A 25323-nucleotide genomic window follows, 5' to 3' on the forward strand; every position below is an offset into this window, starting at 1 on the left:
TTGGTTAACTGTTTATCCAGTTGGTACAAATTCATAAGGAATAATCTTTCTGATATCAAAAAATGTTAGCAACATCGTTGCAACAAGCTCTTGAACTTGATTATCAGACCTCATATATGGGTTGTTGTGAAGTGGGCAGTGTTTCTTTCCTTCTTGGCCTCTCACGCTGACCTAACTCAGGTAGAGGCTCTCTCCAAGGGGCCAGCCCAGTTCTCTCGATTCCATGCAGGCCCAGCTAATACTTGCTTCATTTTCTGTGCAGATCCACTAAGGAAAGGCAGCTGGTTGAGGGCAGGACTCAGGTAGTCCTTGGTGTCCTGCTCTCTAAACTTGTACCCCTTTATGACATCATTCTTTATGCTTGTTACCCCAGAGCTGGCTGAAACTAACCTTACTGTTTGAGGTGGGGCTCAGGCTACATAACTGGGCACACTTAGCACATGGGCAAATTCTGGCTTCTGTGCAAAAGCTTCTGCTCTGCCCTCATGGATGGTTCTAGAGGTTCTAAGAGGTCTGAATGAGTACCATTTAACTTTCACTTCCCTTGCTACTCTCTTTTCTCTGGACCTCTCTGTCTCTTGTATTATCTGTTAATGTGAGGGGTGGAAACTTTTGTAATGCTATGTAATAGAGATATAAAATATTTTTAGTTCATATTTTAGCTAGGCCTCAGGACCCACACTGTACCTCTGATTTTATGACATCCCAACCCAAAGTAAGAATTCCTCAGTGTGATCAATACCTAAAAGCTTCTAAGCATTTATGTTCCAGGCACTATTCTTAGCTCCATATATGCATGGTCTCTTTTATGCCTCACAATTCTATGAAGTAGATTCTACTCGTAATTTTATCCCCATTTTACAGATGTGAAAAGTGAGGCCCAGAATATTTAAGCAACTTGCCCAAGATTATAGCAAAACCTTCGTTTAGACTTAGGTTTTGTCTGATGCCCAAGCATATGCTCTTTCCCCACTATGTGATGAGTCGAGAAGGATTCAAATGGACTCAAATGTTTGTGCAAATGTGGGAGAATGCCCAAGGCTGAGCATGACCAAGTGTTGCCTTCATAATCCTTTAACTCCATTATAAGGTTTCCAGGACTTCAGTCTAATGTGGACATAGCTGAGACTGCTGATGTCCGAGATTTGGGGACAAAGCCCTTCTCATCAGATGGTAACCAACCCATCTATCAAAAGCAGTTTACATGTCCCACGGAACGCAGCAGCCAGGCTGGGACCACTTAGGTAATTTAAATAGCTTTATTAGTTTGAATTTCTTCCATTAAACAAATATTTATTAATACCATGTGCCCACTATTGTAACTCCCTAAGACACTCTGCCTGAAAATGATGTCATTGCCCCAGGATGAAGTCTGGGGCCTGGTTCTGGGTGCAGAGACTCATTTCTTGGGCTCCCCTGGGCGTGGCTTACTGGGCAGGCAGATGGCTCCCTAAGTGTGCTCTGTGGAACACTCATTAGTTCCAGAAAATCTTAATAGATATTATAATGAGAATATTTTCCTCTGTCAAATTAGTTTGGGAGAACGTGGGTTGAAAACAAAACTTGGGAGTTTCTCTACTGAAAGACTTCTCAATGTCCCTACCAGGTGAATGTATGAGGTAAATCAAGGGAGAGTAAGGAATAGAGCAGTTTTTCAAACATTTTTGACGGTGGATTCTCCCCCAATGTTTTCCCGTGGATCATCACATTCTATTGGCGGTCAGCACAACTCACTTTGAGAAAGGCTGATTCAAATACAAGATACTCTCCATTAAGATCGTATAATATATGGACACTCAAATTACTTTCTGTGTAACTTTCCTTTGCCCAAACGTCTCTATTTTATTTTACATTTTTATAGGGCAGTGAACATTTTTTATTAGTTTCAGGTGTACAAACAACATAATGATTAGATACCCCTCACAAAGTGATACCACCCCAGTCTATGACCCTTCTGACATCGTGTATAGCTGTTACTATATCATTGACTATATTCCTATGCTATATTTTACATCCCATGAATATATATATATATATATATATACATATATATATATATATATTTATAGTTGACATTCAATATTATTCTACGTCAGCTTCAGGTGTACAGCACAGTGGTCAGGCATCGATACAATCTATGAAGTGATCCCCTGGAAAGTCCAGTACCCATCTGGCACCCTATATAACGTATACACCATTATGGAGCATATACCCCATACTGTATTTCACATCCCTGTGACTATTTTGTGGCTACCAATTTGTACTTTCTAATCCCTTCACCTTCTTTTCCATCCCCCAACCCCCATCCCATTTGGCAACCATGGGTTTTTTCTGTATCAAAACACTAATTTGAAAAAAAATATATGCATCCCTGTGTTTAGTGCAGCACTATTCACAATAGCCAAGATATGGAAACAACAGAAATGCCCATCAATAGACGATTGGATAAAGAAATTGCACTACGTTTATATAATGGAATATTACTCTGCCATAAAAAAGAGTGAAATCTTACCATTTGCAACAACATGGATGGACCTAGAGAATATTATGGCTTAGGGAAATAAGTCAGACTGAGAAAGACAAATACCATGTGGTCTCACTTATATGTGGAATCTAAGAACAGAATGAACAAGCAAACAAAACAGAAATAGACTCAGAATACAGAGAACAAACTGATGTCTCTTTATTTTAGTTGGTGGGGAACTAAAGGTCCCAAAAGTGCAAGGTGCACATGATTTTGCTCTGACAATTTGTCTGCAAGCAGGTCTCCTTGTCCTGAAAATCCATGACTAGCATTGCAAAATTGCTTACAATATTCTATAACTCACCTACCAGTCTTCTAATCTAACCATGTTCCTGAATTGGTTTTTACACTGTTTTTCTTTAAACCAAATACAATTAGGTATTTAAATGGTGCTATGCCGTGGTTCCTTCCTCATAGGGCCCCATTCAAATATGGTCATCGAATAACACTTAGGGGGCCTAATGATTTCTGCACTAGTTACAAAGCTGATTAAAGCGACTCTGGTTTTCCTGGAATTCCAAAACTCATGTTAAACTATGAGAATTCCAATAACAAAGAGAGAAACATAACCACATTTGGGGATGAATATTTTATTTTTAACTCCATATGAGTATGTAATTAAAGAAGCTACTAATGTGAGAGAATTCATTTTCAAAATTCCAGTGCATCTGAATTTTTAATTTGCTTCTCTCAGCTCCTTTGGGTTTTTATCTCTGGAATTCAGGAACAAAACATGTGCCTTTTGGTTAATAACACTTTCCTTTAATGCATGATAAGACCAGGTGATTAATACTCACCAGACGCTGATTGTTTTCATTAGAATGATAACATATGGACACGCTGCTCAGCCTCTTCACAGAGCCCCAAAATGGGCTCATAAAAGGGAGATGAGAAATTCTGGTTTAGATTAAAGCAAATGGCTTGAAGAATTGGCTCTGATGAGCTACAATTACTGGTGTAAAATCTCACAGAGATGAGCCTTTTGCAGTTTTCTTCTCCTGTGTTTGAGATTAGTTGGAGAGGATGGTGGGGGATCATAATCTTTCTGCTTTTAGCAGTCCCGATTGAGTCCACTGACGTAAGTTATAAATGAGATGGGTGTGTGGGCCTCCACCAAATTCCCAGCAAGCACTTAACCGTAGCCTCAAATCCAATGCACATTTGTCATTGTTTAACCCCACTGGTTTAGCAAAGGCCTAAAGGGATATCTATGGGGGGGGGGGGGACAGAGAAAAGCAGGGGGAGGTGCAGATGTTCAAGGAAGGGAGTTATCAGAGATATGAAGGTTACTGTGGCAGAGAAATCCAGCTTTAAGGTAACAACATTGCGCCAAAGAAGTTGGGAGAAGGAAAGAGAGAGTCTGATTAGTGAATTCAAATCTGGCTTTGAGACAAGATAAGCAACCGTGGACGGCAGGTTGCTTCAGGTCTGGGAGAAGAAAATTAATGTTCGTTGAGCGCCTATGTGTGTCAGACCCCGGGCTAGGCTGTCAGACATGTTGCCTCATTTATACTTTACAACAAAGGGAAGTAGACATAATCATTAACCAAGTAGATCTCATTTCAAATTCCAAGGATAATAAAAATGATATGTACTCCATGGGGTTGTTGTGAGAAAATAAGACAATGCATATTTAAAAAATAGCTTAGCAGAGTGCCTGATGCAGAGTAAACACTCAATAAACGTCAATTTCTCACATCCGCCATCTACCTCCAAACCATCCACAAAACCAAACAACAATGAAACCAAAACTTTACTGGAATGAGGTAAGTATCATTAGGCCCATTTTACAGATAGGAAATGTGTTTTCAGGGGTTCTGCCTTTGCCCATCTTTCTGAATTTTGTCCAACGCTGGTCGGTATATCCAAGCCAAAATTACCATCCTGCCCTGCCAAATCAGCTCCTTTTCCTGACTTTTGATTTCTATTACCTAAACATTATTTTTCTCGTTCTAGGATTCAAAACTGTACAGTCCTAAATGATTTGTATAGGTCCTCATAATTTAAGCCCCCATTCAGAAGGTAAAATTAATATCCTATAGTTCAATTACAGCAATATGTCTTGGGCGTGTATTTTCCTTTCCATTAGCTACAAGTGTTCAGGTCCCGAACCTATTTTTGCTGGACCAATTGTAGGTGCCATCATTGATGACTGTTGGGCCCTCATAGTCCTCCACATACTGCCAACTCCATCACCTACAAATCACTCACACTTTGATAATGCCCCATCTCTACATCATTAATTGTGGTGTTCTCAGCCCGGATTCTCTGGGTTCCATTTCCCCTCACTGCTCTTCACCTCCATATGCTGAAATATTGAACATCATTTTTTGGTTACAGCTTTATTGAAATATATCTCACTTATACGATTCACTCATTTAAAGTGTATAATTCAATGGATTTTGGTATATTCAGAGTGGAGTAACCATCCCTATGTCAATTATAAAACATTTTCATCACCTTGAAAAGAAACATTGTACTCTTTAGTTATCACCAAATTCCCCATTTCCCCAACTCTAGGCAGCCACTACTTTGTCTCTATAGATGTGGCTATTCTGCATATTTCATATAAATAAATTACATAACATGTCTTTTGATTGGTTTCTTTTATTTAGCATAACATTTTCAAGGTTCATCCTTATTATGTTGGTACTTCATTCCTTTTCATTGCCAAATAATATTCCATCGTATAGATATACCACATTTGCTTATCCATTGATGTTGCTTAGTTCCAGCATTTGCCTATTGTGAATAGTGCTTCCATGAACCTTCAGGTACAAATATTGATTTGAACACATGTTTTCAATTCTTATGGGTATATCCCTAAGAGAGGAACTGTTGGGTCATATGGTAACTTTGTCTAACCATTTGAAAACCTGCCAGTCTGTTTTCCAAAATGTCTGCACAATTTTACATTCCTACCAGCACTATATGAGGGTTTTAATGGTTTTGCATTCTCACCGATACCTGTTATCGTCTTTGGTGTGAAGTGGTACCTCATTGTGGTTTTGATTTGCATTTCCCTGAAGACTAATGATGTTGAGCATCTTTTCATGTCCTTGTTGGTTATTTGCATATCTTCTTTGGAGAAATATCTATTTAGATACTTTGCCCATTTTAATTGGCTTAGTTATCTTTTTATTATTGAGTAGTAAGGGTATTTTTCTTGTTGTTCTAGATACAAGTCCCTTGTCATATATATGATTTGTAATATTTTTCCCTATTCTCTGGGTTGTTTGTAAAATGTTTTTGATAATATCCTCTGAAGCACACAGGTTTTTAATTTTGATGAAGTTCAACATATCTATTTTCTTCATTTGTTGCTTATACTTTGGGTGTCATATCTAAGAATCCATTGCAAAATCCAAAGTCACAAAGATTTACACCTGTGTTTTCTTCTATAAGATAGTTTTGGCCCTTACACTTAGGCCTTTGATCTATTTTGAGTTAATTTTTGTACATGGTGTAAGGTGAAAACATCCTTTTTCAAAAAGTCTTAGCTCACACACTTTATCTTCATTGAGTTTTTTCTGATCCCACTAATTAAATGGTGATGACAGTGGTGATGATGATGGTGATAATAATACTATCAATAAAGCCCCTTCAATTAGATAAACACTAGTTTCTTTTCCTCACGTTATCTAATTCTCATAATCCTACAAAGTAGCTGCTAAAAAACTGACTAAAAGAAAGTTGGTTAATGAAGTATGTTTATAAGTGCAGAAAGTTAAGTAACTTGTCTAGGTTAGTGGCAGATGTCGGTTTCAAACTATGTCTCCCTCTGCTTTCTCCTGCCCCATACTGTCTCCTGAATGATACTCCTCTTCTCCTTCTTTTGAGGCCTAATGTGACTTTATCTGTGCCTCTTGAGCTGAGTACCATCACAATTTCCCTTGAAGTATAAAGCATTCATGTTTTTGCCATCTTAGCTCCTGAACTAAATGGTCCTTGGATGAAGGAACCCATTTATTTTGTAACCCTTATAGTCTCAATCACAGATGAATATCTGTTGAGTTGAACAGCAATTCAATTGAACAGTAAACTCGACAGTTTACTAAAATCAGAGTCTGGAGATTTCCCATAATTACCAGGTGATAAATGGGTGTAAAAATGAGGTGTCTCTATTTTCAATAAGAACCTGGAAATTATACTGTTCTTTGATCATGAAATAGCATAGTAATGGATCAAAGCAGAAATATGCAAGGTATGTTTGCTCCTAGTCATCCTGGCTTGACTTTAACCTGACAAAAAGTATTTTATGTCTAAAGAAGTGAAGAATGCACGTATCCCTTAGAAGGGCATTTATTTGGGTCATTGAAACATAGAGGATTATTCTGGTTATCTATTGCTGTATTAAAAAAAAAAAAAACTGCCCCAAAACTTTGTGGTGTAAACAATTTATTATTATTTCTCATAGTTCTGTGGGTTGATTGGGCTCAGCTGGTTTCTCATTTGGGAATTCTTACATAGTTGCAAACAGATATCAGATGCAGCTGCAGTTAACTGAAGGTCCAGTTGCATTGAATGGCCAAGAAATCTCACTAAAAGGCTGGGAACTCTGTTGATGTTGACAACAGGCACACCTACACAGGGCTTTTCCATGTGGCACAGGCTCTTACAGCATGGTGGATGGGAACTAAGAGTGAGCATCCAAGAGACCAAAGTGGAAACTGCAAGACTGCTTATAACTCAGCCTGGGAAATCATAGAAATAGTGTCACTTCTAGTACATTGTATTTGTTCATAGTCACTAAGGCTAAGCAAGATCCAAGGACGGGAATTAAAATATGCCTTTTGATAAAAGAAGCAACAGGCACGTACCAGAACAGGATGGATTGTTGGAGGCCATCTTGAAGAGAACCGCCACAAAGGTGGAATGTAAAAGATGTCAAATCGGTCCAGTCCATCCAAAGGAGAGAGTTTTCTGTCTCAGGGACATGGCTCCCTACTTCAATGGCTGATAAGTATCCTCTTGTTCCTTTAAGAAATTTTGACCCACAACTTTTATAGATTCCAATTCATCCAGCACTAAGGAATACATAACAAAGACCGAAAGCTACCAAGCAATAATACAAATATGAGAAAACAAATATGAGAAATAATACAAATATGAGAAAACAAATATGAAGAACAAACAGGTTTAATTGGATACATCATGCAATCTCAATTCTTTTAATAGCTTCAGGTGAACAAAAGACTTTTAATGGGTCACCACAAAGTGAAACAATGTCCTTCTGGTCATTCTATCTTGCTGGACTTTTAGGCTTGCCTGCTCCTTCTCATTTTCTGAAGCTGTTCTGACCATTACCCTTGACTCTCATGTGTTTTAATTTCTTCCCGTGGTTCTGTGTCTCCCCCCAGGCCCTGTGTTTGAACTGTAAACTGATTTCCCTTCCAAGAAATCCATCTGATTTTTATTATGCACCTTTTCAACATCTTGCACTACAGCAATTACTTCTCTGATGTCACTTCATTCTTAGAATATTGAGTACTGAAACCTGAAAAAAAAAAAGTACCTATTTTAATCATGGGTTTCGGCATACTTTAAGAACAACTGATGAGAAAAAGGTGTGTTTCTGGATATTACTCTACAGGGGATGCCTTACCTCTGAGCTTGGAAGATGAGGGCATGATGATCCTTAACCAATAATCTCATGAAGTGAACACCAAGATGTGATCTGTGTAATGTGATGGAGTTAAAGGAAATAAGCAAAAGAAGACAAGAAAGGCATATTCTGCTTTACTCTCAAGGCAGAGAGCTAAGGACCTTATATGGTATTTTAAGTCTGTATTAAAAGTGTAGGAATTAAATATCAAGAAATAAATCAGAGTAATAAAATTGCTGTTGTCCACCACATTAAACAACAAAAAAAGCAGCAAGCACTTTTGGATTACAAAAGGTTACTAAATACACTGCATATCAAAATATGAGATGTGGTCAAGGCTGTAATCACAGGAAAATGCATAGCTTTAAGTAAATTAAATAAGGAAAGTGAATGTAAATAAATATTCAACTGAAGATGTTAGAAAATAACTTAAAATAAGTAAGGAAATTAGAGGAAGACAAGCAGAAATTACTACATTTAAGACAGAAAAAAATCTGCATAGTTGATAAATAATTCTAAGAACTGGTTTCTTTGAAAATATTAATGAGATGGACACATCTCTGCAAAGATTAATCATGGGGAAAACAAATGCAAATTAAGAATGAGAAATGGCATTTACACATACAGAGAAGATTAAGAAATGAGAGAAATTTGTATTCTAGTCTATGTAAATCATCTAGATTAAATGGGCAATTTACAAAGAATATAAACATTACCAAATAAAAATAAGATAAATAATGAAGAGGAAAATTAGCAAAATTGTCAAACAACCGTTCCCCAAAAGCTTCTAGGTCTGCACAGTTTTATGGATGAATTCTTTCTAGGACTCAATGAAACTTCTGCTACTTAAATCACTTCTGGGCATAGAGGAAGACAGGAAGTTACCTAATATGTTTTTTAAAAGTTAGGATATGTAGTTATATTGTATGTCAACTGTAATTAAGAAAATGGTTTTTAATAATTTAAAAATTAGACTATCAGGAGTAAAAGACCTCACAACATATATCTCACATCTCAAAGGGCCAACTCTTAATTTCATTTCAATTAAAAAATTGAGTCTCATTTAAAAAGAAAGTTAGGATAACCTTAAATGTGAAACTGGAGAGAGAGGATCTTTCAAAAGAAAAACGTATATCAGCTGTTCTTATTAATGTAAATAGGAAAATCCTCTCATATCAGGAAATATAATAAACCACATGGCAAAGTAGGTGTCCCCTACTTGGAACATATTTTAACATGTTAATAACCAAAAGAGAAAATATTTATCTCAACACATTCCAAAAAGATATTTTTATAGTATTTACCTACAATCCTGATTTAAAATAAAAGCAAAGAACTCTGAGTAACCTAGTAACATGTACCCTTCATTCACAGAATTAACAGAATTATCTGAAATGGACAAACACCATTACACTTAGTATTGCGACACTAGGGTGTTCCCATTAAAGATAAGGATATCTGCTCATGAAATAGCCTCATCATACAGGTCTGCTCGCTTCTAACCTCACCCAACTTCTTCCCATTGTCTGCAGTACTGTCAGAATGCGCCTTTAATCTGTACGTCTAGTTATGTACTGATTTGGGTTTTTTATTTGTTTGTGTGTTTGTTTTGTAATTTGAATTACCTCCTTTGTTTTTGGAATGAGAACAAAAATCTTTAATATGGCTTCAATATCCTGAGGATATGCACTCCGCTCCACCCCCAGCTTGTCTTCCTCTCCCAAATGGGTTGCTGACTGTATGTTATTTGGAGCACAATGGTAGTGATGATGAGGAGGAGGCAGAGGTACTCTCCCAAGGCTCTAGCTTCTACACCTTCTGACCTCCTTTCCAGGCCCTCAACTATGACGTGTTCTCCCCGCTCTCATGGACCTTTGCATGTCTCCTTCCTGCCTAGAGCACCTCTCTATTCTTCAGCTGGGTAGCATCCTTCAGAACTCAATCTCTTACAGCTCCTTGACATTGATCTTCATGCAGACGGTGTCGGCTACCTCTCCCTAGTCTAACCAGTTGTGTGCAAAGGCAAAGACCCCTGCAAGGGACCCTGTGGCTGGTGGGAGCCTCCTTATTTCCCTGTGGCTGATGGAGTGGGGGACTGAGTTGTCAGGAAAGAGGGAATTTGACAAGCCATCCACTGTGACCATTGTTACTCAAAATAGTTCTGAAAGTGCAAAGAAATGTGAAAGATAGGCAAAACGATACAAACATAAATGCACACACACGTGTGTGCACATACACATACATTCATCATTTGAAAAGAACTAACATAATTCAATAGAAAAAATCTTTTCACTCTAATAGGACAATTTATGAAGGGGTCACTCACAAAATTAATGTATAGAATTATGATTTGAGATAACAATAAGCACGTTTCAGTCATTTTTCTCTTGTTCCAACTCCCAGACATTATAAAGGGGAGGGGCGGGGAATAAACAAATTCCTAATAGTTTAGAAAACAAAGCTAAAAGCAATGCCCTTTTCAGCATAAGCCATGTGGAATCCCTGAAAGATGGAAAAAGCAGATGAGTTCGGTTTGAATAAGAAAGCCACATCTCAAAATGTGGAGCATAGTCTGCACGAGCAGTGCCTAGGAAAAAGGGAGCACCCAGTGCCTCGATGGTGGTAACTCCCAGAACAGAGAACTGTTCTTTGTGGAAAAATGGTTCCTGGTACCTCCTACCAGGCAGCAGGTTGCACCTTTTCCCTTCATAAAGAAGGCTGAAATTAAGCATTTGCACTTGCTCTCATGCAGAGACTTAGGGATCATCCCCCACTTGTGGAAAGCTAACACCCTGAGAAAGAGCTACGTAGTGCAACTACTCTGAGGAAACAGCGTTAACAGAAGGTGAAGAGGACAGTGGTCCTCAGAGAAAAGCAGAGGATATGTTCTGTGAGGATCTTGCAATTGAAAGCTTGATTGTCAAAATTAAAAAACAAAACAAAACCCTCAACACAATAGGTGGGCTGGAAAGCAAAATTAGTTAAAATGAAGACTAGAATCAGAGAATTCTCACAGAATACAAGTCCAAATGGATGGAATGTCGAGTAGAAAAGTAAAAAAATGAAGTGTAGATCCAGAAGGGCCAATGCCGATCTAATAGGAGATTCAGAAGGAGGGAATAGTGAAAATGCAGGGGAAGAAATTCTTAAGCAATAATAAGATCATTTTACTAAATTAAAGAAAGAAATGTCTTCAAATTTGTAGAGTGGGAGAGTGTGAAACAGGATTCTCACTTGTGCAAGTGGAATTTCAGAATACCAAGAACAAAGAAAAACATCTCTACACCTGAGAGAGACAAACACAAAAACACTGCATGTGTGCGTGTGTGCGTGTGTGTGTGTGTGTGTGTGTGTGAGAGAGAGAGAGAGAGAGAGAGAGAGAGAGAGAGAGAGACAGACAGAGAGAGAGACAGAGAGAGACTATTGTAATGAAACTAAAATCAGATGAATGTCATTGGCTGCACTGGATGCAGGAGGACAGTTGGGCAATGCATTCAATCATCTGAAGAAAATAACTTGAAAATATAATTCTGTATCCAGAAAAACTGTAATTTAAGTGTGTAGACAATACAGAATTTTTCTGACATATAAGAAATTATAAAGTTTATCCCCACAGACGCTTTTTGAAAGAATTATGATAGGTCATATTCCAGCAAGAAAAAAAATAAAACCAAGGGAGCAATGGGATGCAAAATACAACTGAAGATGTAAATGACAAAGACATGTACAGTAAGTTGTATAAAGTTTAAACACACACTGTACAATACTATACTATATATCATTTATGGACATATGTAGATGCAGTAAAATATAAAGCCATAGAGGGAATGATACATATCAAATTCAGAATAGAGGTTACCTCTGGGGAATGAGGTATAATAGGATTGGGAAGGAGTCCAAAGGGGGATTCAATTATATAGGTAATGTTTTATTTCTTAAAAAAATAAAAAAGATACAGATCTTGAGCAAATACAACTAAGTGTTAACATCTGTTAAATCTGGGTATTGAAAACATGGAATTTGTTATATTATTATTTATCATTTTCTTTACATTTGAAGTTTTTCAGAATTATTTTAAGGAGTAAGGAAGTAAGGGAGTGGAGAAAGCTTGGATAGATAACCACTTAAGACATTTTGTAGTGAAGAAGCAGAAGGGTGGGGCAGAAATGGGAGTGGGTTGTGGCATCAAAGGAGAGTGTTGTTTGTATGCTAAAGGAAATAATCTGGTAGAGGAAAGAGATTGATCTGGGGAGGAACGGAAGGGCTAATAAGAGAAACCAAGATGGAAAGAATTGTGAGCACCTGAGGACATATTTGCCCTTCATAGAAATAAGGAGTCCCTTCTGCCCCTTGAACAGGAGGAGGAAAGACAGAGGTGAATTTAGGGATACAGATGGGCTTACAGAATTTGGTGGTGAGAACATAAAGCCATAGGTCCAAGACCTATGCTATCCTATCAGTGATGTACAAGTTAAAACCGCCATCTGAGAGAGTGAGGTGGTATGCGGATGGCTTTTTTATTGTTAAGACAAGTTTATTGAGATATTAGTTATATACAGTTAAGAGTCACACCATTTAGTATAGAGTTCTATGAGTTTTGACAAATGCATACAGTCACCACCACAATCAATATATAGAACAGTTCCATCGCCCCCCAAAATACCCTTGTGCTCTTTACAGTCAGTCCTTCTCCACATACAGGACCCTGACAACCACTGATCTCATTTCTGTCTTTATAGTTCAGAATGTCATCTACATGGACTCATATGGTAGGTAGCCTTCTGAATCTAGCTCCTTTCACTTTATATAATGCGTTGAAATTCATCTATGTTTTGCATATATCAGTAGATCATTGTTTTTTATGGCTGAGGAGAATGCCATTGTATGGATTTGGGTTATTTCCAGTTTTGGGGGATTCTGAAGAAAGCCATTCTAAATATCATGTACAGGTTTTGTGTGAATATAAATTTTCAACTTTCTGGGGTAAATACTTGAAAATAGGATCACTGGATCATGTGGCAAATTTGTGTTTATATTGATAGGAAATTGATAAACTGATTTCCACAGTGACTATATCAGGGACATGGCATTTCGAGGTGAAAGAGGAAGGTATGAAATCAGCATATATAAGAATGGCATATTCCTCATTCTCTGTTTGCAACCCCAACGCTAATCTCCATCCTTTGCCCTGCTCTGAACGCTGGGAGCTTCCCCCCCCCAACCCCACCCCCCCGACTGACTGCGCCATCTTAACTTCTCTGTCAGCTGGCTCTTGGTTGGGTTTGCCAATGGGAGGCCCTGGCAGGCAATTAAGGGAGAAGAGAGAAAAGTCTAGGTGTTTCTTTCCTACTCCTCCCAAAACTGATACTCTCACCAGATGGCCTCTTGCCCATGGCTCCAGCACTCTCCATGATTCAATAAGACTGCTTCCTTCTCCTCTTGTCCCTTCAAATGTAAGGAAATGATGGTGTCCCTTTTGCTCATCACTGAATGAGGATGTTAAGGACATCTCCTTGTGCTTCCCTTAAATCTGCCTACACCTATGAGAGGTACTCTTATTAAAATCCTCTGAGCCATCTCTGTTGGACCTATTATATGCTGGGATCTTGACTAATTGACTGAGAAAACACATTCTTTAGGGGGCTTGGTAGGATTTCTAGGGAATCTTGCATGCTTGTGTGATGTTTGTGTCCAAGAATTTAAAGTGAGACCAAGCACTGTGAAAATATGATTTTATCTAGCAATGTCAACTGCATAGTTCCAGCATGGAGAACAGACCAGATTCAATTAAGGTGGGGTTGAACAAGTGAGTAGGTGATAGTGAGAAGGCCAGACTTGTTATCCTTCAGATCTCAGCTCAAAGGAACTATTTCTGATGACTGTTTCTAAAGATGTTCTTCAGCTGACTGTTTCCTTCATTACATGATCATAATCTGTACCTATCATGCTTGGTCACCTGTTTATTTGTTTCCTCCTGGAAGGTAGGCTCCACCTTCAGGGATTCTCTGTTGTGTTCACCACTGCATCTCTAACGCTTAGGGAGGAGTTTGAATAGGTCAAATGAAGCATGCTAACCTCTTCACCCGATCCATGTTTTCCCCATTATCCTATCATAATGGGTCTCCTTCTAAGAAAATGACCCTGCGTTCTCCCTACTGTGTTTCCCTGAAAATAAGACCTAACTGGAAAATAAGCCCTAGCATGATTTTTCAGGATGACACCCCGTGAACGTAAGCCCTAATGCATCTTTTGGAGCAAAAATTAATATAAGCCCGGTTTTATTTTCGGGGAAATAAGGTACTAACATTCCTATTATGAATGTTGACACATTTCTCATACCAGGTATTTTTAAATCTGAATTCGTGGCTCTAAAATTGGAATTCTAAGGATATAGGCTGGTATCCTTTTATTAATTAAAACATCGATCATGAAGGTCCATGCAAGTTCAGATTCTGTCAGATATAGAGAAAGAAATGACAGTGGGCAGATCAGAGTTGATGGGGCTGATTCCTTGACCTGAAGGCAGAACACGTGGAAATTGAGAGAATTAGGCTAAACCTAGAGAGCTAGATTATTCAAAGAATGAGAACTGGTAGGAAGATTTCTTTTTCTCATAAAGAACTGAAGTCATTTCAGACACACCTAAGGTTATGCCATAAATGTAATAAATGCTCCTGTTCTCATAGGCATAAATGGATGAATATATATATATATATATATATATATATATATATACACACACATACACACACACATATATATGTGTATATATATATATACTCATACATATATATATACACATATACATATATATGTGTGTTGTATATATATATTCATACATATATATATTCATACATATATATACACATATACATATATATGTACATATATATACATGTGTGTGTGTGTGTGTGTGTATAAAGTTTGGAGCAGTAAGGTGATAAGACTTATTTAAAACTAAAATAGAGACTATTACATTGTTTTGTATACCTAAAACTAATAATAATAAAAAAATCTAGAATAGAGAATTCAACCTATACTAACATATACAAATACTATTCACAGTATTTTCTGGGGGGGAGGGTGAAGTTATTGGATCCGTTCACATTTTACATCTTTGATATTTGAATATTTTTACAAGTGATATGTGTTACTATTATATGAAGAAAATATTGAATGTTAATAAATACTAGCTAAACTCAATTCCTTTTATAATCAGAAAATAACTAAAGAATGTTTTAACCTATGTGACAGTAGTAGTACTTAGAGAATGCAGGCTTTTGCGTTAGATGGACTTTGAATAGAACCCCACCCCCGTGGTCTACCTAGCTGAATGATATTGACTGAGTTACCTTCTTAAATCTCAAGTGTCCTCACCTGGAGGTAACAACTGTTAAGTTACTCTAGTGGCTGTAAGAATATTTCATAATTTACCTTAAGTATTCACCGTAGTGTCAAACACAGATGTTAGCATTCTCTCTAGAAGATGTAACATTAAAGGAATGTGCATTCATTCTCTTCGGAATGATTCTGGAAGTGATTTTATTTCTGAAACAAAAATACTCATCTCCGTAAAGAACGCACTGTTTTCATGCCTTTCAGTTTTTTGTTAATTGCACCACTATTCTCCGAAGCTAGAAAAAGTCTATTTATGGTAAATACAAATTCAGTTGACTTTTTCCCCCTATAAAATGACTAATACTTTTTTTTCCCCTGTTTTTGCAACTGCACTTTGAGCTTCATCCTCATCCCAGTTTCACGCCAGGGTGACCCAATCAGAATTCCTACTCCCACACACTCCCACACGTGCCGCCTCATTTCTCCACTCACTGTCTCTATCAGTCACTACTCCTTGTCTACGAGGTAAGACAATTAAGTTCACAAACTTATCCTAGAAAAAGTGCAACACACCTCATTGCTGAATATCACCATGGTCATCCCCTTGGGAGTGCACTGATGCCAGCAGCTAGTCCACCCTTCAAAGCAATTTTGGGACTCTTTTTCTGTAATGGCCATCAGAGCTGTCATAGTGTTACCCTTGATGTCCTGAATGTCATCCAAATGTCTTCCTTTCAATATTTCCTTTATCATCCAGTAAAGAAAGAAGTCACTGGGGGCCAGATCAGGTGAGTAGAGAGGGTATTCCAATACAGTTATTTGTTTACTGGCTAAAAGTTCCTTCACAGACAGTGCCGTGTGAGTTGGTACATTGTCGTGATGCAAGAGCCATGAATTGCAGAGAAGTTCAGGTTGTCTAATTTTTTCACACAGTGTTTTCAGCATTTCCAAATAGTAAACTTGGTTAACTGTTTATTCAGTTGGTACAAATTCATAATGAATAATCCCTCTGATATCAGAAAAGGTTAGCAACAAGTTCACGAACTTAATTGTCAGTCCTCGTACATGTGTTTCTCCAGGTCCCAGCACAGTGCCTGGTGCATACCAAGTGCTACACCACTGTTTGATGAACAAACGTTGGGCGCTTTCTCAAGACTTATCACAACACAAGTCTACTCAATTTATGCAATTTTCTTCAATAGAAGCCAACTCATTTAGAAGGCCGGGCTCCCTGTTTTCCATCTAGGTCAGGCCCAATTCACTGTCCCACATGACAATATGCCATTGTCAGCCTCTTCTGCTAAAATTGCTCTGTTCTTTAAAATCATTTTTATAATCCAGCTCTTTTGAAAAATTTTCATGATATAATCTGCCTTTCTCCAAAATTTTTGCGCTTACTTTTAATTAGTACCATATTTTAAAAAGTATACCCTGTGTTCTCTTTTGTATGATATACTATTGTTTTGCAAGTTTTGGTCATAACTAAAGCCACAATGAAACTGATTTTCAGGACAGCCAGCAACCAGGCTCGACTCCAGCACAGAATTAAAGCTCATTGTTTACTGATAATTGATTCATGTGCGAGATCTTTATTTTCTGCAGGATGCATTTTGACACCAGAATACTTCATATAAAGCTGAAATCCTTAATTTGAAAATGCAGAAAGGCTCAGGTGGCTGACGATGCAGGGGTGTGTCAGACCTCCTGACTCTCTTTGGTGAATCTGTACTGGGATTCACACTGAGGGCTATGTCAATTCCTGTGGGCAGAATCTATCTGAATACAAGCCAATATCTTTAAATGAGACAACACAGAAAGAGTTATACTTTTCTATAAACTTGTTTATTGGTTTTCTGAGAGGCAGCCAGATGGGGGTAATTTGCCAAGTTAAATAGATTCGAGCTTGATGAAGCACCAGGTTTCCTCTGTTCATCTTCCCGCCTTCCTGGAGCACACTTTCAGCACTCTCTGACCTCCTCTCTACTTTATTTTTCTCACTGGTACTTATGGCCATATGACAAACTATATATTTCATTTGTTTGTTTCTTTGTCTGTCTTCCTCCATGACAACAGAGAGGAATTTTTCTGTTTTGTTCACTGCTCTAGCTTTAGTGCCTAGAACAATGCCAGGCACTTAGCAGACATTCAAAATATAACTGAGGAATGAATGAATGAATGAATGAATGAATGCCTCTGTCAAGACCCACCCAAAACTAAATATGCTTGGTGACTGATGACTGACATTAATGGTGGAGCCTAGTGTGTCGGTTCACATATAGAATTGGATGGTGTAACAAGGATATCTTGTGCCCCCAGCACAACTCCTTGGCCTACCTCTGAATTCAGCCAAGTGTCATGCACAGAGTTCTAAGCTCAGATTGATCTTTCTCCAGTGCACTTGAGGAGAGCCTTTCCCTTCCTTTACTGGAGCCTTCTCTTATGCACTGGAACCTGGTGGGCCTGGGCAGGTGCAGCCACATTGCACCTAAGCAAACATCCCTGGAGGCAACCCTCCACTGATGGGGGTCAGGAACTGGTGGATAAAAAAGCTCCAGACCCTGTCCTGCTGGTGGACCATTCTAGAAGCATTCTGTATGCATCTCAGAAAGTCCTGGAGGAATTAGCCTCCCTTTGCTTGCCCTATGGTTTTTTTGTTTTGTTTTGTTTTGTTTTTCCCTCTCCTTATTGTGTCACTCTTCCTGTTCATTCCTTCTTGCTTCCTGGAATCACCTCCTGCATAAACTAGCTTATCTCAGGCATTGATTTTAGGGAAATGCAAACTAAGAGGATTGGGTGTTGTGGGGACAGAGGCAGGAGAGCAGTTTCCAGGCTCTTGACCTCACGTGGAGAGGTTCTGGCTCGGGTAGTCGATGGCCATCAGCTCTGACTAGTTAGCCATCAGTTGTAACCAGTTAGCCATTAGCCACTAATATAACTGCCGTGGCTATCCTAGGAGGTTGATTGGTTGTCAGAGAAGCGGACGGCAGATTGTGGCTCCTGCTTCCTGTGTCTCCAACCCAGGTGCCAGTGAGAGTATAGTGGTATGAAACCCCTATCCATGGCTCTGTTGGTGCTCCTTTTTGAGCTCACCATATCCTTCATTCTTGTGAGAGGAGCGGGACCAGAGACCCTGCATTACATATGGCACAGTGAGCAGGGTCTGGTGCTGGCCAGAATTATCAAAGGGGAACAGTTTATATGTATGAAAGCTGACTTTTGTGAGCAGGGTATGGTGCTCGCCAAAGCTCTCCGAAGGATGGTGGAGCAGTTTGTGCGTATGAACACTCAGTCTCAGGAAGCTCGTGAGGAGAGGTGCCAGGAACAGGAAATGCAATCTGCCTGGGAGAAACGTGACCCCTTGGTGAAATGGTGGTCCTCTCAAGCCTCCAGATGGCACGCTGCCCTATTGGCCAAAGCAAGAGTCATCTTCCTTTTGGTGGTCTACTGCTGCTGTGGGCTCCTAGAGTTGTGGACATTTTACACTGAGGTCTCCATCCAATCGGATGCCTGGCATGGAGAGCAGAATTCTGGCCAGGTAGGAATGATGTCTGACTCGGGGTGGAGGGCAGGTGGCCCCCACAGTGTGTGGTACCCAGTAACCACTGTTCTCAGGAGTTGGACCCCCGAGGAGAGGTGGGAGGACATGGATGGCTTTCTGGCCAGCGTGGAGAGGGCCCTGCAGGTTCTAGATGAGCAGTTGCCAGAGGAGGCGAGTGGTACAGCAGGCCATGTGAGCTGGATGTTCCTCGCCATGTTGCGTCATAGCATGGAAGATGCGCTTAATGAAATAGTCCTGATACAGGACCAGCAGTCCCAGTGGAAGGCACTGGAAGTTTGCATCCGCCTGTAAGAGGATGAGTCCCACAGTGGAGACTCTGAGGCAGAGGTGGACAACGCGAGTGGAGACAATATAGCTCCCAACCTCCACCACATCCCATCGTGAAGCACAAGGTAAAGCATGAGCAACCTGTGGGTCCCGGGGGCATTGCTGTCGGCAACCCAGAAGTGACTGAGTTCACAACCTATACCCCTTACACTCCCACTGAGTTGCAGGAGCTGGGGAGGCGGTGCTGACAGCACCCTGAAGAGCTGATCTTGGCTTGGCTGCTACGTTTATGGGATGAGGGGGCAGACAGCATTCTCTGCTCCCCAGGCAAAATGGAAAAGCTAGCCTCCATGACAGGGCATCCGTCCCTGCGACGAAGGTTACAGAACTGCCATAGGATGGCCCAAAACCAGGGCAACCATTCTCTAACGGAGTGGCTCACTGCTGCGGTGCACACAGTATGGGGAGAGGCTGGCAAGCTGCCAGACACTGTGAGTAAATGGCAATCGTACACTGAACTTACTCAAATCATCCGTGAAATGGGTATGAGACATGCTATGTTCAACTCTAATATGCGGGGGCTGGATGACAAGTGGTTTACAACCAGTATGAGAGATCTGGTTTTGGATGCTGCTCCCGCAAGTGCTTTTGGATCCTTGGTTGCCATTCATATGCCCTATGTGGGGCAGCAGATCCATGAAATTACCACAGCTATGGCCACCCTGGGGGATGTAATTGAAATTGAAATCTGGCGGTAAGGGAAGTTAAGAAAAGAGGTCCAAGAAGTCAAGAGCTGGAAGCCCAAATCAAAAGTAAGGGGGCGAGGTCAGGGCCTCAGAGAGTAACATGCATGAAGATGTGGCATGATCTCATGGCAGTGGGGGTTGATCAGGAAAAAATAGACTGACAACCCAATGCACTCTTGGAACTTTGGAAATTGCTGCGTCCGGAACAGCAATTCCAGCGAAGCCTAAAAGAGAAGTCTGGGAAAATGCTACCCATGTCCCTCTAGGACTTCATGCGGCCGCTGGAGGCTGACTCTTTTCAGCTTGATTGGGGGGTGTGGGGGGTGTCTACTTGGAGCAATGTAGAAGCCTTAGTTCAAGCCCTTTGAGCACAGACTTATAGCAAGTCTTGGGACCTGTGGAGATTGCAGCCCAGGCTGAGACAAGCGCTCTGCCTAGAGGGGAGGACTAGAAGGGTGCCCCTCACTTGTTGGCAAGTAGATTACATTGGACCCCTGCCTAAGGCCCACAATGCTATGTATGCATTCACAGCAGTGGACACTGCTATGAAGTTGATGTTTGTTTGGCGGTGTCTGGCTACAGATTAGTGGCATACAGTGGTTGCTCTTACACTGCTGTGCGCCCTCTATGGGTGCCCCCAAGTCATTGAAAGTGACGGGGTACTCATTTGATGGGGCAAGAAGTGCAGCACTGGGCTGCCAGGATGGGCTGCCAGGATGGACGTACAATGGTTGTTTCATACCCCGTACAATCCACAAGCAGCTGGCATGATTGAACACTACAAAGGCCTCCAGGTGTCAAAACACCCTCCCACGATGCGCGACTGGGTCTTGCATTTGTGAGATGTTGTGGGGACAGAGTCCCAGAGAGCAGTTTCCAGGCTCTCGGCCTCATGTGGAAAGGTGCTTGCTCGGGTAGTAGGTGGCCATCAGCTACAGCTAATTGACCATCAGCTGTAACCAGTTAGCCAATTAACCACTGATATAATTGCTGTGGCTGCGTTGGTTGGTCAGTCGGTTGGTTGGCAGGCAGAGAAGCGGACAGCAGGTTGCAGGTCGTGTGGATCCAGCCTCCAGTGAGACTATAGTGTCTCCAGTGAGACGATAGTGGTATGACTCCCCTATCTATGGCTCCATGGGTGTTCCTTTTTGGCCTAGCCATATCCTGCATTCTTATATGGGGAACAGGAGCAGAGACCCCACAGGCCGCCCTGCATGACAAATGGCGCAGCGAGCAGGGTCTCCCACACAACAGATGTCTTGAAAATCCTGAATGAGCGACCATGGAAGGGAGGACCCGCACCAACAGAAGCTTTGCTACGTCGAACGGCTGGCTGCTCCCATTTAGTTACAGGTTATCACAAGTGAGACTCTGTTAAAGCCAGGCTGTTGCAGAAATGGAAATATTTTGCTGCCAACATCCACATGCTTGAAAGCAGGGGAACAGCAGCAATGGACTTGGCCCTGGCGGGTCAAAAGTCCCCCACTGTCGGTGGTTGGGCCTGATAGCCCCATGGGGGCTGGTTTGCAAGTGACACCAGGGGTGGTGGCTGAGTGGCCACTGCAGGTAACTGTGGTATACAGAGGTCCCGATGCCAGAATGATTTTGCAGGGAACCTATGTGGTCTCGCTATGGCTTATTATGAGGTCCCCTGTTCTGTTACATGTTGAAACTACGCAAGGGACCCCAAGCACTGCCATAAAGGTCTGGTACCACAAACCAGGAAAAGTGCCAGCGGCAGCAACCCTCCTTTCCCAGGACAAAAAGCTAGCATGTATGCTCCCAGATGGAAGAGATTTGCCATTGTTGGTTCCTATGACTACTATTTCTTTCTGCCCATAGGTGCCTATAGGCTAATATGACACAGCCCTGCTCCCTCCTCCCCCATGGAAGACGCTTGTCATGTAGATTGTGAGGCGAGACCCTGGAGAGGTGGAGTGTGGGGACAGAGCCAGGAGAGCAATTTCCAGGCTCTCGACCTCATGTGGAAAGGTGCTGGCTCGGTTATTAGATGGCCTGGCCATCAGCTGTAATCAGATGGCCATCCGCTGTGGCTGGGTGGCCATCACCTGTTACCGGTTAGCCATTAGCCACTAATATAACTGCCATGGCTACGTTAGGGTGTTGGTGGGTTGGTTGGCAGAGAAATAGGCAGCAGATTGCGGATCGTGTAGATCCTGCTTCCTGTGTCTCCAACCCAGCCACCAGCGAGACTATAGTGGTATGACTCCCCCATCCATGGCTCCATGGGTGTTCCTTTTTGGCCTCACCATATCCTGCGTTCTTGTGAGAGGAGCGGGACCAGAGACCCTGCATTACAGGTGTTTAAGTTAACCTAACAATGAGCTACAGACGCAAACTCCAGGAATGTTATCTCCCCACAACTACCATGTTAGCATTAGACGAGGAGTCAGAACTGAGATTCTTGTGCTGCTTGTACCAGGGCTGTTGACACCCTGCACTGTATCAACTCAATCAAATGCATGTATGGCCACAGCCTTAAAGTCACACCTTTTTCAATAGCCACTTCACTTCTTTATGAACTTTTCTTGGCAAGTCTTGCCTGAGACTCTTTCCCGTGAGTTGGAAAACTTGGGAGTGGGCGGGCCCAGGGTGTTCCTCCTCGCCCTTCCTCCCACTGTGGTTTCCTCGTGCATTGTAGATTTACTCTTGTTCACAGCTGCACAGCTCAGATGGTGCACAAGTGGTGAGGTAAAAAATAAAAGCTGTTATCACTCAGAGTCCAGACAAGGCCTTCACCCCCAGCTGACAGCACTGGAGATGATTCTGGCCTTGGGGTATTAGGTCCATTACCAAAAGCCTCCTGCCAGAGACGCTTCCAACTGTGTTTCATGGAGCCTGTTTTACAAGTGTACAGGCATACCTTGTTTCATTGAGCTCCACTTAATTGCGCTTCTCATATGTTGACATTTTTTTACAAACTGGAGGCAAGACCCTCCACCAGAAAAAAAGATTAAGACTCGCTTTATTGCGATGCTTGCTTTATTGAGGTGGTCTGGAACCAAATCTGCAGTGTCACCGAGGTATGCCTCTGTGTCTTGGATTTCAATGTTTAATGATTTAACTATTTTCAAATTAATTGAAAAAAGCCATTCACCAGCTCGTACTATTTTATGTCAGCTCCAATGAAATAGAGCTCAGTGTGTTACTTTGTGCTCCCGTGTCCCTCATCACTCTGCATGAGGCAGCTCTTACCATCTCTCGGCTTATATGTGAACATGCTGTGTCTTTGATAAGGCGTCTCAAGTCTTAGAATCAAACTTTAAATAAGAGTCAAACCTACACATACCCACTCTGGTAAGGTTGCAGAAAGTAGTGTGTTTCTGCCACAGGCATGGACCACACTGTGTGTGTTAATCATTACGCTCTAATCGGTTGTGACAGCAGGTCCTATAATGACATCGTATCATTCATTTTTTGCAAAAGTTTTGGGTGCTTATCATCTAACTTTCTTATGTGTTCTAAAAAATAAGGAATGTGAGCAAATTTTAGATATTGTTAGTGATTCAACTTTCTGCTGCTCCTCTTTCAGCCTTCTGGACAGTTTCATGGAAGACTGTTGAGACTGTGGACCCAAGATATCAAAAACAAATAAATAAATGTATCATTTGCAGTGATTTATCTATGGAATTTTGGATTTTCCTTCACAACCAACCCAAATACGGAGACAAATTGGTTGCCAAAGCTGATATATGACTGCAACTCTTGACTTTCAGCTTGGATTTTAAATATTTCTACTTATCAGAATAGCTTCATTCTTTCATTAGTTAGTGGTGTAAATTTGAACTTACAAATAGTTAATGGTAAATACTGCTTTTTTTCTATTTTATGTATTGAGGATCTGTGCAAAATTTAATTTTAAAGAGCCCTTACTGCTAAAAAAGAAAAGAAAAGAAAAGAAAAGAAAAGAAACAACCAACAACGACAATGTTCTGAAAAGCACTCCCAGGAACCACTGCAGCCTGGAGGACCGAGTGACTTCCTATTTGTGAGGTACAGAGCAGCGTCTCCTCAAAGTCCAATCAGCCATCACCTTTCACCTAGACTTTATCCAGTCACCACAGCTCTTTCCCCTCTCATTCAAATCTCTAGCCTCTTACTCTTTCTATTGGTACTAGACAGGGAGAAAAATAAATCTGACATACCAAAATGAAAAGTTGTGAAAAGGACATTACTAAGTATGCACTGTTTAGTTTATGAACACTCTCTAGACGCAGGCTCATTGCCCACTGTATTCAGTTTAGCTGGTTAGATTGGAAGCTATTTTGTGTGAGCACTGAAGAGATGGCAAGCAGAGGAAGTAAGACATATACATTGTTGTGTATAAATGCCCCTTTATCTTCTACATTTTATCCTCCATCCTGAGTGTTACCCTGCACATTTTTACTCTGAAGCCTGTGACTTATCCTGTATGTTTACCCTGAAGCCCGTGCTTTTTTAAGAATTAAAAAATCCATTTCAGTACTTAAAAGCACCATCGTCATCATTCTCATCACAAACCACCACCTAAACTGCCATTCTTCGTGATGCATACAAATGTGCGAGTGCTTTCTCTTTTGCATTTAAACCTTAGGGTAAAAATGATATGTGTGAAAGATTCTTTTAAAATGAGAGAATGAAGGTTAATGAAAATATGCCTAATGACTTTTGGGTTAATAATGGTTGCTCAGCATCAGTTAATAAACGGACTTTTTCCTGACCAGAAAGAACCATGCAGAGGAATCTTACACAGCCTCAGGTATCCAGACCTCAGCCTAGTCTGGACTGTTTAGAGATGTGGAAAGAGACATACTAGCTGGAATGAATGAAGATAATATACCAGAAAGCAGCCAGAATCATGATGTAGTGGGCACTTGGGTCTAACTGGATTTCCCTATAGAGAGATTTTTTATCCATGGATTTAAAATGCCAACGGTTTATTTCAAAGCTAGTGATTTGGAACTTAGAATTTAGAGTAATGCTATAAACGGCGCTTAGGCTCTTTTTGCTTGTGCTATATATTTTAGTTGCCTTGCACAAAGTAACCCCTTAAGAAAGTTGAAAATAGTGGTAATGATACAGAGTATATTACTTGGAATGGCCTGTCTACTTCCTATTCTCTGGATTTAAAAAGCTGGGTAGTATTAAAACAATAAGAGAAATGAAACAAAAGTAAAAGAAATATATGGACAGCATTCCTCTGGTTTTTAAATGTTTATGCAAAGCACAACCTAAACGCAAATTAGAAAACCCAGGTTCTACCACTAACTACACATGAGACTTG

The sequence above is a fragment of the Rhinolophus ferrumequinum genome, chromosome 21 (genome assembly GCF_004115265.2).
Source record: "Rhinolophus ferrumequinum isolate MPI-CBG mRhiFer1 chromosome 21, mRhiFer1_v1.p, whole genome shotgun sequence".
NCBI lineage: Eukaryota > Metazoa > Chordata > Mammalia > Chiroptera > Rhinolophidae > Rhinolophus > Rhinolophus ferrumequinum.